General features: G+C 50.9%; 1 pseudogene; it reads right to left on the bottom strand.

Annotated features, from left to right (window-relative positions):
• Positions 1 to 6,186: 6,186 nt before the first annotated feature.
• LOC139260550 (U2 spliceosomal RNA) lies at positions 6,187 to 6,424 on the bottom strand (annotated as a pseudogene).
• Between the last annotated feature and the right edge of the window lie 8,043 nt (positions 6,425 to 14,467).

Below are 14,467 nucleotides of genomic sequence, written 5' to 3'. Positions count from 1 at the left end.
GAAAGTAGATGACTGGGTGTGGGGTGAATTTCAAGACAGGATCTTTGAGAAGGCTAGATATCTGTTGTGTTCCCACAATCTCTTGGTACTGTATGACCCATGCAAACGTCTAGTTTTGACCTGTGATGTGTTGTCCTATGGGGTCGGCTGCGTACGCCAGCAAGCCAGTGAGTCTGGCAAACTACAATCAGTTGCATACGCATCTCGAAGCCTGCCCAAGGCGCAAAGAGCCTACGGCATGTTAAAAAAAGCGGCTTTAGCATGTGTTTATGGGGTAAAATAAAATGCATCAGTGCCTGTTTGGGCTTCGCTTCGAGATGGAAACCGATCACAAGCTGCTTATATCGTTGTTCTCGGAACATAAAGATATCAATACCAAAGCGTTGTCCTGCATTCAGAGGTGGGCGCTGACATTATCTGCCTATGATTAGGTCATTCGCATTGACCCGGCACCGACAACTGCACTGATGCATTGAGCTGGTTACCGTTGCCCACACTGGAGGTGGAAACGCACATGCCCGCAGAGCTACTCATGGTCATGGATGCCTTTGAGAGTGAAGGGTCGCCTGTCACTGCTCAACAAGTTAAGACCTGGACCAGCCAGGATCCGACCCTATCGGTTGTAAAATGTTGTGTTCTTAACGGGGACTGGTCGACCGTCTCCAAGGAATTGGGGTGATGAAATCAAAACGTACAGCCATTGCAAAGATGAGCTTTCCAGCCAATCCAACTGTTTACTGTGGGACAATCGGGTTGTAATGCCCAAGAAAGACAGGGTGAGATTTGTACGGGAGTTACATAGTATGCATCCCAGTATTGTCATGGTGAAGGCCATTGTCAGGTCCCATGTTTCGTAGCCTGGCATTGACTTGGATGTAGATTCGTGGTGCATCAGTGCAGCACTTGCATGCAGTTAAGCAATGCCCCAAAGGAAGCTCTGCTTAGTCTATAGTCATGGCCATCCAAACCATGGTCTAGAATCCACATTGACTTTGCGGGCCCCTTCCTCGGTAAAATGTTTTTTGTGGTGGTGGATGCATACTCCAAATGGATAGAATGTGTGATCATGTCATCCAGCACTTCCACTGCCACCATTGAGAACCTGTGAGCCATGATTGCAACACATGGTCTGCTAGACATTGTTGTCAGTGACAACGGACCGTGTTTCACGAGCCTGGAGTTTCAAGAGTTCATGAAATGCAACGGCATAAAACACGTGAGGTCAGCCCCGTTCAAACCCGCCTCCAATGGTCAAGCGGAGCGGGCAGTTCAAACCATCAAGCAGAGCCTGAAACACGTAACTCACGTTTCCTTGCAGACACGTCTGTCATGCATACTGCTCAGTTACAGGACAAGGCCACACAAGCTCACCGGGGTCTCGCCAGTGGAACTATTGATGAAGAGAGGCCTCAAAACCAGGGTCTCTTTCGTCCATCCTGACTTTAACGATCATGTCGAAACCCGACGTCAACGCCAGCAGTCATATCACAACCGCGCCACAGTGTCACGCAATATATCTGTAAATGACCCAGTGTATGTACTTAACCATGGTGAAGGGCCCAAGTGGCTCCCGGGCAAGGTTACAGAAATGGAGGGTAACCGGGTGTATATGGTTAAGCTCAAGAATGGGCAGATGTCCAGGAAACACATTGATCAAATCAAGCTAAGACGCACTGACGAACCGGAACAGTTGGAAGAAGACACCATGAGCTTTTCCGACCAACCAACTCACGTCCAGCCATCAGAAGAACCCATTGTGGTCAATGCCCAGCCCCAAGAAACCAGGGAGCGAAGGGCTCCAGACCGTCTGAACTTGTAATATGGACTTGTGCCAAGAACTGGGGGGGGGGGGAGGCGGCAGAATGATGCAATGTATGTACATAAGGTCTTCCCACCACCAGGGGGCACTACCGTCTGAGATTCTAGGGTCACAGGTACACTCGTGCTGGGCCCGGTATATAACCTGAACTTCACCTTTGTATCTTCTCTTCTGGAAGGTATTAAAGACTGACCAGGTTACACCTAGTCACCGGCTCACAGTACGCAGTTCATTGTATCATTTCATTCACCACAGATGACACCTCAAGTCGCTGGAGATATATCACCAATGAGGTCTCCGCAAGATCCTGCAAATCCCCTGGGAGGACAGGCACACCAATTCTGAGGGACTGCCTTTGATGATGGGACAAATAAGTTGGCACTGAGCCACATAAGGAAAAATTAGGGCAAGTGACCAAAAGCTTGATCAAAGAGGTAGGATTTAAAGAGGGTCTTAAGGGAGGAAAGAGAGGTCGAGAGGCAGAGAGGTTTAGGCAGGGAATTCCAGACCTTAGGACCTAGGCAGCACAAGGTACGGCCACCAATGGTTGAGCGATTATAATCAGGGATGCTCAAGAGGGAAGAATTCGAGGAGCTCGGGAAATGTGAGGCTGAAGGAAATTACAGAGATGGGGAGGGGCGAGGCTATGGAGGGATTAACAAGAAGACGCAGAAGAGGAGGAAGCAGAAGGGAGGATGCAACTCAGACAGCCCCTTTCCGGCCGGGATATTCGGGATGGAATCAACCACCTGCGGTACCAGTGACCACAACCCCAATTCCCCTTTCAACATTAGCCCCACACCTTACCTTCCCTCTGTTACTGACCATCACAGCGTCCTCTTGGCTACAATGCTGAAATAAAAGCCACCACAAAGCAAACTTTCCAATCCAACATTATACATTTATCCACCCAACATGACATCAAGAAATCAACTAACCACCCTTATGCATTCCCTTCGTGACTGTCTTGTATGTGCCTTTGCCTATCCTACTGATGTCATGCAGTGCTACCCCAATCATAGGCAGTCCCTCGAAATCGAGGAAGACTTGCTTCCACTCTAAAACTGAGTTCTCAGGTGACTGAACAGTTCAATATGGGAATTACAGTCTCTGTCACAGATGGGACAGACAGGCGTTGAAGGAAAGGGTGGGTAGGGAGTCTGGTTTGCCGCATGCTCCTTCCGCTTTCTGCGCTTGTTTTCTGCATGCTCTCGGCAACGAGGTGCTCAGCGCCCTCCCGGATGCACTTCCTCCACTTTGGGCGGTTTTTGGCCAGGGACTCTCAGGTGTCGGTGGGGATGTTGCACTTTATCAAGGAGGCTTTGAAGGTGTCCTTGAAATGTTTCCTCTGCCCACCTGGAGCTGGCTTGCCATGTAGGAGTTCCGAGTAGAGCACTTGCTTTGGGAGTCTTGTGTCGGGCATGCGAACAATGTGGCCGCCCAACGGAGCTGATCGAGTGTGGTCAGTGCTTCAGTGCTGGGGATGTTGAGAACACTGACCTTGGTGCATCTATCCTGCCAGGGGATTTGCAAGATCTTGCAGAGGCATCGTTGGTGATATTTCTCCAGTGATTTGAGGTGTCTACTATATATGATCCATGTCTCTGAGCCATACAGGAGGGCCTGTAGACCATAAGCTTGGTGGCAGATTGAGCGCCTAATCTTCGAACATTCTCTTCTTCAGGCGACCGAAGGCTGCGCTGGCGCACTGGAGGCAATGTTGATTCTCATCGTCCATGTCCACCCATGCTGATAATAGGCTCCCGAGGTATGGAAAGTGGTCCATGTTGTCCAGGGCCGTGCCGTGGATCTTGATGACTGGGGGGTAGTGCCGTGTGGCGGGGTTAGGTTGGTGGAGGACCTTTGTTTTACGGCTGATTAGCATAAGGTCCATGCTTTCGTACACCTCGGTGAAGTTGTTGACACTGGCTTGGAGTTCAGCCTCTGAATGTGCACAGATGCAAGCATCGTCCGCGTACTGTACTTCAATGACAGAGGCTGGGATGGTCTTGGATCTAGCCTGAAGGCGATGAAGGTTGAACAGGTTCCCACTGGTTCTATAGTTTAGTTCCACTCCAGCGGGGAGCTTGTTGAGCATGAGGTCGAGCATTGCAGCAAGGAAGATCAATAAGAGGATTGGCGCGATGATGCAGCCCTGCTTGTCCCCAGTCCGGACGTGGATTGGGTCTGTTGTGGTGGATCCGTTGGTCAGGATCACGGCTTGCATGTTGTCATGGAGCAGGCGGAGGATGGCGACAAACTTTTGGGGGGCAGCCGAAACTGAGGAGGATGCTCCATAGTCCCTCGAGGTTAACAGTGTCAAAAGCCTTTGTAAGATCAAAGAAGGCCATGTATAAGGGTTGGAGCTGTTCCCTGCATTTCGCTTGCAGTTGTCGTGCCGTAAAGATCATGTCCGTTGTACCCCGTAGTGGACGGAATCCGCACTGTGACTCCGGGAGGAGCTCCTCAGCCATGGGGAGAAGACGGTTGAGGAGGATTCTAGCGCCGACTTTCCCACTGGTCGACAACAGGGAGATTCCTCTGTAGTTGCCGCAGTCGGACTTGTCCCCTTTTTTAAAGATGGTCACGATTACTGCATCTCTGAGATCTCCCGGCATGCTCTCCTCCTTCTTGATGAGAGAGATGAGGTCATGTATTCGTGCCAATAGTGCCTCTCCGCCATACTTTAGTGCTTCAGCAGGGATTACATCCACTCCTGATGCCTTGTTGCTACCCCAATGGGTGCAGCATGTCTGGTGGAAGGCTGTTGACTTTCAGTGGGTTTGCTGCAAATGGCCTTGCAGGATGATCTTGAGGAGCTGGTGGCTGGGAGTGTCGAATCGAGTGTCGGTGCCTCTTCTTCATCTTCTTCTTCACTCTCCTCTCCCTTTTCTTGGTCAACCACTGGCTGGGCAGGCTGGATTTCTTGTGTGTCTGAAATGAGGAGGGCACAAGGTTGTGGTGATGAGAGGGCAGGAAATCAAGAGCTCCATGCTTACACCATGTACAGCTTGTACATCAGAAGAGATTGTGGGATGAGGGGGAAGTGGGATGTGAGAAGACGGATAACGTATGAGGATACTGGCATCTTGTATTCTTTCATCCTGCCACTAGCCAAGGGCTTAGCCATGCCCCTGGCAAGAATGGCCAGCACCAACTCCTCCAAGGGGGTGAGGTGAAGTTAGATGTGCCTTGTGTTTGGCATAGATTGTTGGTAGGTAAATGATGTGGCTGGGGTGGGGGGTGGGGGGGGCGGGCGGTGGTGCTGGGGGGAGTTCATGCATTGAGTAGTGTGTGAGGCTAGTGGTGCAGTTAGTAGGAAACGGCTTTTGAAGATGGATTCACTGACCTTGAGCACTGGGCTGAGGTCTTGAAACGTCTTTGGGCACTGGAGCCAGGTCTTAGGGGCTGACACTGCTGGCAATGACGGCCTCGGTGATCTGGTCCCACATCCTTCTTTCTGGAGGAGAACCTGCACAAAGCGGAAGTGCTGCATACGTGACCCTGGGTGCCCTTTCCATGGCTTGTTGAGCCTTTTATCTTCGTGCTGAAGCACTTTTACCATTTATTTACATGCAAAAGGCAGTTCAGCTTGAAGACCTGAAAACTGCTATTTTGGAATTATTTTTAATGTTCTTTTTTCAGAAGGCAGTTGAAGTCTAAAGACTGCCTATTTTTAATTGATCTTTATTTTTTTTTCAAAAATATACTTTATTCCTATAAGATTTTCACAATACATTGGAAAATAGCTCAGTACCTTACAGTCAGCAATTCCATACAATTCGTTTGGATGCTGACAGCAGTTCCATACAATGCACTAGCGTACATTTCATTTCAAGGTACAATTTAGTACAATCCGTAAATCACGTTACATGTAGTACTGTGCAGATAAGGGTATTACATGGAGCAGATAAGAACAGGTTTACATTACATTCCAGGATACATTTCAATACCGATCACGAATCACGTTACATGTAGCACTATGCAGATGAAAGCAGTACACGGAATGGATGAGAATACATTTATATTTCTTTGCAAGTTATAAACAGTGCAGAGACTTTCATTATACATGGCATAACACAGGTGTTTTTCAGTACATGTTTTTTTTTAATTCGTTGCCAATCTTTCCAATTCTTTGTCAGATCATCTTGTCAGATTACAAACGCCAGAGGTCATCTTGCACACATCAAGGATCACTCTGCGCCAATGCTCTTAGCCAAAAGGCCGAGAAGCGATTCAGTACATGTTTTTTTTTTAATTTATTCGTAGCCAATCTTTCCAATTCTTTGTCAGATCACAAACGCCAGAGGTCACCTTGCACACATCAAGGATCACCCTGCGCTAATGCTCTTAGCCAAAAGGCCTAGAGCCCAAGCACCATTCCTGGAAGTACTGCAATACCAGGTTCGTGCCATGGAGGTGGATGGGTCAGCAACCCCACACACCTCCGTGGAGGTGGATGGGTCAAGCCACCCCACCCACCTCCTATTTCCAAAAAGCATAGGAGAACCACCTTCCTGATCCAGGGAGAACCACGTTGGGGTCATGGTTACTCCCCTGTCAGGTCAGTTATGCATGATCTTAGCCAAAAGGCCGAGAAGCGATTCAGTACATGTTTTTTTTTTTTTTTAAATTCGTAGCCAATCGTTCCAATTCTTTGTCAAATCACAAACGCCAGAGGTCACCTTGCACACATCAAGGATCACTCTGCACCAATGCTCTTAGCCAAAAGGCCTAGAGCCACTGCACCGTTCCTGGAAGTACTGCAATACCAGGTTCGTGCCATGGAGGTGGATGGGTCAGGCCCCCCACACACCTCCGTGGAGGTGGATGGGTCAAGCCACCCCACCCACCTCCATAGTGCTCTAGAAGGGAGGACCCTTTAAGGGTTTGCCACTGCTTTTTAAAATGGCAGCCGAGCTTTAAGACAACACTGCCTCACTCCAGGGACGCTATGGCCACACCACACTGGCCCTCCTGCTGAGCGTACCCCATAAAACAGCATGTTGCATGGTAATTCATTGAAATAAAGGTGCTACCTGCGCTCTTTTTACAGGCGCAAGTTAACATTGCCACGCAGTGATGCCGCCAATTTTCCTGTGTTATTGGATTTCTAGGCCTTAAGGTTTAATCCAATGCATTCATTTTTAATAAGCTTTAAAATAAATCTGTTTTGTGTAGTGCAGAGTGCATGACAACAAAGAATCAAAAAATCACAGTGCTGTGCTTTATGTCACTACATGGTTAAGCTGCAACTTCTTTAAATAAGCTTGCATTTTTGATTAATGGAAGTTCTAGAGTGAACATTAATGAACTTGCTGCTGTGTGCAGACCCTGAGTCACCTCCATGCTAAAGCTTTGTGCTACCAGTATGATTATTAACACCAAAGCAATTACAGAAACTCTCACCTTACATTGCTTATCTGAACCCTCAACATTCAGCTGTTTTCTGATTGTTCAATAGCAGGTAAACACAGCAGTACTTGTTCCTGCATCCAATAATCCAGCTTCCAAAGGAATTCTGGAAGCGTCCATGTTTTTTTGAATGTTAAATAAAATTACATAGAATGCACGAATCAAAGAAAGTTAACATGAAGGTACAGCAAGCAATTAGTAAAGCAAATGGTATGGTAGCCTTTATCACAAAAAGATTGGACTATAAGAGTAATTGGGGCCGAAATTCACCTGGTGCATCTCACGACTTTTTGGGGCCATCACTACCAAAATTTTTTCGATGGGCCCCTGACCGAAATTCACCAAAAAAAAAATAGGTTCCTGCATTAATGAGCAGTTGCAAACTGCACTTTGCAGTGGTGTGAGTGTCTTGATTGAAGCGGGATGACCACGGAGAAATTTAGCATGTTGGTAAATGTGGATTTAATGAGCCAGCTGCTCCGTGGCCTCCTTAAAGGTCAGAGTTTGCAGCTAGACCCTGAGGAGGGAAGGAGTTTACTTTCAGGATGGCTGGTGTTAAAGGGAGGGCAAGCTGCTTTACCGATGCTGAGCTGGAGACCCTTATTGAGGGTGTAGAGGGCAGGAGGAGATTGATGTATCCTGACGTGGGGAGACCAACTCGGGAGATCTTGAGTAATGCATGGAGAGAGATTGCAGGGGAGGTCTCAGGCACCGCCATTCATGAGAGGACTCTCATGTGGTGCAGAAAACGATTCAACGATATCATTCATCTTATGAAAGTGAGTGCCTCTTCACCAACTGCTGACCTTGCATCTGCGTGCCTCCCCTTCAACATTCTCTTATTTCCCATCCTCACTGTTTAGTCACTGAAACAGCATTTCATTGTTTACACCTTATCTTTATATATGTATGTGTGTTCTTGCAATGCAGGCTCCCTTTCATCTTACACTTACAGCTGCATGTCAGGGACAAACACTTGTGCACTCATTTGTGATGTGTCATCACAGTGGTACTCACCAACTATTCTTTGTTTTGCAGGCCAAACTGGTTCACAATAGAGTTGAGCAAAGGAGGACTGGTGGTGGCAAGCCAGACATCAAGGTCCTCACACCTTTGGAGGAGAGGGTTAAGGCGCTCGTGGGCGGACATGGTGCCTTCCCTGTTGGCAAGGGTACTGCTGACACTGATGTGGGTAAGTGAAGGCTCTCCTTTAATGCACTCTCTCATTGAATGTGCCAGCGCCTATTGCTCCTTTCCTTCTGGAAGTCTGCTAGTTGCATCCTCCATGCATTCATCCCCTACCTCCCCCTCACAGCAACCCTTCTCCCATTTACGCTTGCAGATGAGAGGCGGCCTGTGGCCTGCGATACCACTACGCCGATGTGGGCAGCGTGGATAAGTGAGGCCGTCCTTTAATGCGCTCTGTACCTGAATGCGCTAGCGCCTACTGTGCCTTTCTTTCTGTAAGTCTGCTCTTTGCAGGCTCCATGCGTCAATCCCCCACCTCCCCCTCACAGCAGCCCTTCTCCCATTTATACTTGCAGATGACAGACCGAGTGGCAGCACACCCAGTGCAGTCGGCCGTCACGAGAGACCTCACAGACCAGCTGGAGGCCTGCATGAGACCCATCTCCACATAAGCAAAGACATCTCAAGTCGCAGCAGTGACAACATTGAGGGGTCAAGCCCTGCTGATAGCATCCAAAGCACACCATTGTTTCGGGATGCGAGTGACGAGGAAGAGGAAGAGGAGGACACTGAGTCACTGCTTCCACCTTACATGCGCCAAGTCAGATACTGGGAGTGTGGGGTTTGATATACGTGAGGTAGTACAAGGGTCTGCACTGCGCGTTGCACCAGGCTGCAGCATGGTGAGGGGGCTAGGCAACATCATGTGCCATCTCTCCGGGGGGTGAGTCCGCATTGGAGTTCTGCCAACGAGGACTCAGATGATGCCATCGATTTGGCGGCTTAGGAAAGAAGAGTGGAGGCCATGCATTCGCAGATGTTGAGGGCACTGACAAGGGTGCCGGAGACGCTGTCGGAAGTGGTGAGGTGTGTGGAGGAGTCTGCCTCCCGCATACTCGACAGCTCTGCGCACACCATGGAGCCCAACATTGCCAGTGTGCAGGTGATGGTGGACTCCCAAAGTGACTGTGTGGATCCAGCTGTGATGTTGCAACCTGCGGCAGCTGCCATTTCAGCACAAGTGTGAGGGAACGAGCACGTCGGTGCTGGTTTGGAGAGGATAGCCACGGCCCTGGAGGTTCAGAATGCTCTTATGCACTCTGGTCAACAGGCCACGGAGCGTCAAACTGCTGCCATGTCTGCTGGCTTTGAGACTCTGGCTGCTCTCATGCAGTCTCAGCTTGATGCCACCCAACACCTCAGTGTTGTGTTTGCGGCTGGGTCCAACACGGGCCACGGGGACCTTCCGGTGTCGCACCACAGCACCGACCTGAACTCCCTCAGGGTGTAAGGTGCCACCCCCTGGTGAATGTCTCAGGCTCCTCTGGCCGGTATCCTGATGATGTGCTCTCTCAGGATCACATTCCTGGCCCCAGACTTGGCACTCCGCCAGTGCCTCCACACATGACCTCGCCTGAGCCAAGCCAGACTGAACCCTCCCAGGAGGGTCCTGCCGAATCTGCACACAGCCCTTCCAGGCCCAGAGGTGTTCGAGGGTGTCTGACAAAGACATCTGTAGGTCTGACATAACAACCACAGCAGCCTTCCCAGACCCATGATACAGCCACATGGGATAAGAGGTGTTATAAGGAAATGCACAAGGGTAAGAAATGATGTTTTTGTGTTAGTTTATGGTACTGTTTTTTGTTCTGTTGTGTTTTTGCACTAACTTGCAACATTTGATAAATCTTTATATTTTGCACATATATCTGGGCAGGTGTTTCATTTGAGAGTGTGAAATTCTGTGTGAAGACACTCATTGGGATGGCCATGGCAAATAGGAGCTGAAGGATCATGTGTGGATGAGATTATGTGAATCGAGCAGCAGTCAGACTTTTCTGTACCTCCCTGCAGGGTTGCGATGGCGATGATGCCTCATTGCTGGGTGGCGACGGGAATCCTCCTCCTTCTCCTCCTCCTGCACCTCCTTCTCATCAGGTGGTACTGCTGGCTCGATCTCCAGTGGCTGGCCACGTTGTGCAGTATGCAGTAGACCACCATGAATATGGAGACCCATTGATAAGAGTACTGCAAGGCGCCACCAGAGCGGTCCAGGCAACGGAACCACTGCTTGAGGATCCCGGTGCAGTGCTCGATGATGTACCTGGTGCCAGAAGGAGCGTTGTTGTAGGCATGCTCGGCCACTGTCCTGGGGTCCTGCAGTGGAGTCAGCAGCCAAGTGGACAGGGGATATCCCTTGTCGCCAAGCAGCCAACCACAATCCTGATTTGGGCCAGTGAAGAGGGCGGGCACACTGGTCAGGCACAGAATGAAGGATCATGGCTGCTGGTACCTGGAAACAACTGTCAGGATGCTACGGTGGTGGTCACACACCAGCTGCACACTGAGGGAGTGGAATCCCTTGCGGTTGACAAAGATTCAGGATGGTGTTGTGGCGCCCTCAGGCCAACGTGTGTGCTGTCAATGGTGTGTGTGACCTGGGGAACCCTGCAATGTGGGCCAATCCAGCTTGCCGCTCGACCTACTTTTCCCTGGTCATCGAAAATTATATATCGTCCACTCGTCTCCTATACAGTGCATCGGTGACCTGCCAGATGGAGCGATGGGCAGAGAATTGTGAAATGTTGAAATGTCTGCAGTCGCAGACTGGAAAGATCCCATAACATAAAAGTTCAGAGCTATGGTGACCTTGGTCTCAATGGTCAGAGTGGTCCTGAGCCTTGTAGAAGCTCCAGATCTTGGCGCAGGACATTGCAGGGCTCTCTCAGTACGTCCTTTCTAAACCTGAGATTTCGCAAGCATTGCTCATCACTGAGTTCCAGGGAGAACTGATGTCTGTAGACCCTTGATGGTAGGGCCTCCTTCCCCCATGTCTGTGCTGGCCACCTCCCATGGCAGCTGGATGATCGCCTTCTCCCTCTTTCTTCTCATGTTCTGGAGCCTCTGCAGGCTGTTGCTGACAGGGCTCCTTGCCCAGTATGTGGTGTGGGGGGGTCAGCATACCTGACCCTCCTCCTGATGCTATCTCCCTCCTGGCCGCCCTCTCTATGTGGAGGCCTGAGCACATCTGCAGGCCCTTCTGGATGTTGGGCAGCCATGGCTGCTGCCTCCCTTGCCCGCTGCCTCTCAGCACGTTGCTGATGGCGCCGCCATCTCCTGTGTGACGCCCTGCATCTGACAAGGTGTACAAGGTTTTTTCCTGCCAACACTGATCCCATTGTGAGTGAAGGCTGCACCGTGACATGCAGGCCTCTGTGGAGCTCAGAATGAGGCCTACAGGCCTCCACTAAGCAGTCACAGCTGAAAGTCCTGAGAACTGTCGCAAAACTGATAATCAGGACTCAGCGGCTTAAATAAATGCACAAAAGCACCAGCAAAACTTTGCATCAAAAATACCTCCAATCGCAGGTGTTAAGTTTGGAAGAACCCCACAAGACTGAGTACTGTGAGCTAAAACTGATGTGACCTTAGTCTCTTTAATACAACTCCAGAGTGCCTAAGCCATATGGCAGACAACCTTTTATACTCCCTTGCATGATGTGTGCAGGTGACCCTTGGGCCTCCAACAGTTGCGCCCTCTGGTGGCAAGTCTTACACAGTTACAATGTTTACATACATAACAGCGGGAATCCTCCGTTGTCCTCCTCCAGTGGTGTCGAGAAATGTTCCGGACTCCTGGTGGGCCGCTATGCTGTGGTACTGGCTGGTCACTTTGACCCCTCCCCATGCGTTTGTTGCCAAGCTACAGAAGAAGCTGGTGGACTTCTTCTGGAACAACAGGAAGCACTGGCTCTCTGCTGCGGTCTTGAATTTCCTGCTTAGGGAGGGCGGTCAGGCGTTGGTGTGCATCAGTACCCTGCATGTGACTTTCCGTCTTCAGACTCTGCGGAGATACCTCTACGTTGAGCCCCCTCCGAGAAGGTGTGGGCTGGCAACGAATTTCTTCCACCCGCAGTACTGCCTCAATTATGACACGCAGCTCCTGTTTGTGAGCCTGGGGGGCGTCAGGTCCCTTATGCGGGGGCTGCCTGTCTTTTATCAGGAACTCATCAGGGTCTGGAACAGAGTTGCCACCAAATGCAGTTCTCCCCTGTCTGGAGTGGCGTCTGTCCTTCGGGAGCCGCTGCTCAGGAATCCGTACCTCCACACCCGTGGTTTTAGGAGGCAGGCGGACGAGAGGGCTGTGGCTGGCATGGTGAACAGGGTCAGGGACCTGCTTGATGGCAGAGGAGCGGGCTGGCTGGTCCAGACGAGCTGGCACGGCACCTATCCTGGGCCGATGTCCAGCGCGTGGCCACTGCCATCGAGTAGCTAAAACCAGCACAGGGCCCTGGCTCCATTAGGTGTGTTGAGGAGGCTCAAGCACGTGGGGTGATCCCGTCCAAACTGACCCCCGTCAGGACAGAATTCCTCATTGGCGCCATGCCCCGAAACCTCCCTCGGGAGCCGGCGCCTCACAACTTGAGCCTCCTCCAGGAAATCCCCTCCATGCCTTTCAGTTCTGCGCGGAGGGGATTCCTGTACGGACTGCTCTTGCACACTCTCTACGTTGCCATCCTCGTCTGCTGTCCGGACACGCTATGGCGCACCATTTTGCCGTCGGAGAAGGCAGGGGTCCCCAGTGGAGTGCTCTCTACGTGGGAGTCCTCACCTTATTTATTGGGGACTTGGCCTGGAGGGTATTGCATGGAGCAGTCCCGTGCAGTAAGTTTTTAAGTCAGTTCACGAGCTCCAAGGCCGCCTGCAATTTCTGCGGTCTGGAAGAATCCGCGTTCCACATTTTTATTGAATGTGCGAGGTTGCAGCCCCTGTTCCAATATCTGAAGGGCCTCCTCCTCTAATCCTGGTTGCACTTCAGTCCCACTTCACTCCTGATGTTTGGACACCCTGTGCGGAGGGGAGCGGGAAGGTCGGAAGGTCTCCTCGTTGGACTGCTCCTGGGCACGGCAGCCTGCCTCTCTTCTGCGGTTATATCCGAGCCAGGGTGTCCCTGGAGATGGAGCACACGGTGTCCACCTTCGAGGCCTTCTGCGAGAGGTGGGTGCCGGAGGGACTGGAGTCCATCATCACCCCCGGCAAACAAATTTTAATTTGATTTTAATTTCTAAAGTTTAATTTGTTTAAGTTGTCGTTTTTAGTGACCCCACCCTCCCCACCGCACCACACTCTTTTAGTCAGGGGGCACTTGTATAATTTGTGTTTCTAGCGCCCTCATAAAAACAAGAGGGCACTTGAAAAGTTTATGGTGTGTACTCCCCCCTCCTTTAATCAGGGGGGTACTTGATTACTGAAATAACTAAAATAGTTGTAGTGATGTTGAGAACTGGAGCCCGGTCTCCCTCCTCAGCACGAATTACAACAATTTTGCCAGGTTGGTGTCTGCCCACCTTGGCGCTGTACTGGACCACATGATCCACCCAGACCAGTCCTACACGGTCCCAGGCCGGACAATCCATGACAACATCCATCTGGTCCGGGACCTGGTCCACCAATCCCAAAGGGCTGGTCTGTCGGTTGCCTTCCTTTCGCTAGACCAGGAGAAGGCATTCGACAGGGTGGATCACGAGTATCTTTTCGGAATTCTGCGCCCTTTCGGGACGCATTTCGTCGCCCGGATCCGACTTTTGTATGCAGCTGCGGAGTGTCTGATTAAGGTTAACGGGTCTTTGACGGTGCCCCTTCACTTTGGGAGTAGGGTGTGCCAGGGATGCCCCACGTCCGGCCAGTTATATGCCATCAGATGGAGCCATGCCTGCGCCCCTTGCGGAAGAGGTTGACGGGACTGGCTCTGCAAGGGCCGGGCTTGGAGATCGTCCTCTCGGCATACGCCAACGATGTTCTCCTCATGGTCGAGGATCCCATTGACCTGCGGAGGATGCGTGAGTGCCAGGAGATTTACTCGGCCGCATTCTCTGCCAGGATCAACTGGGAGAAATGTTCCGGACTCCCGGTGGGTCAGTGGCGGGTGGACTCCCTGCCGGAGGAGTTCAGGCCTTTTGCCTGGAGCACAACCCATCTCCTCTATCTGGGAGTCTACCTTAGTCTTGACGAGGAAGCCTGGCCAGCGAACTGGCAAGAGCTGAA

The sequence above is a fragment of the Pristiophorus japonicus genome, chromosome 3 (genome assembly GCF_044704955.1).
Source record: "Pristiophorus japonicus isolate sPriJap1 chromosome 3, sPriJap1.hap1, whole genome shotgun sequence".
Taxonomy (NCBI): Eukaryota; Metazoa; Chordata; class Chondrichthyes; family Pristiophoridae; genus Pristiophorus; species Pristiophorus japonicus.
This window is presented reverse-complemented; position numbering and strand designations above follow the sequence as displayed.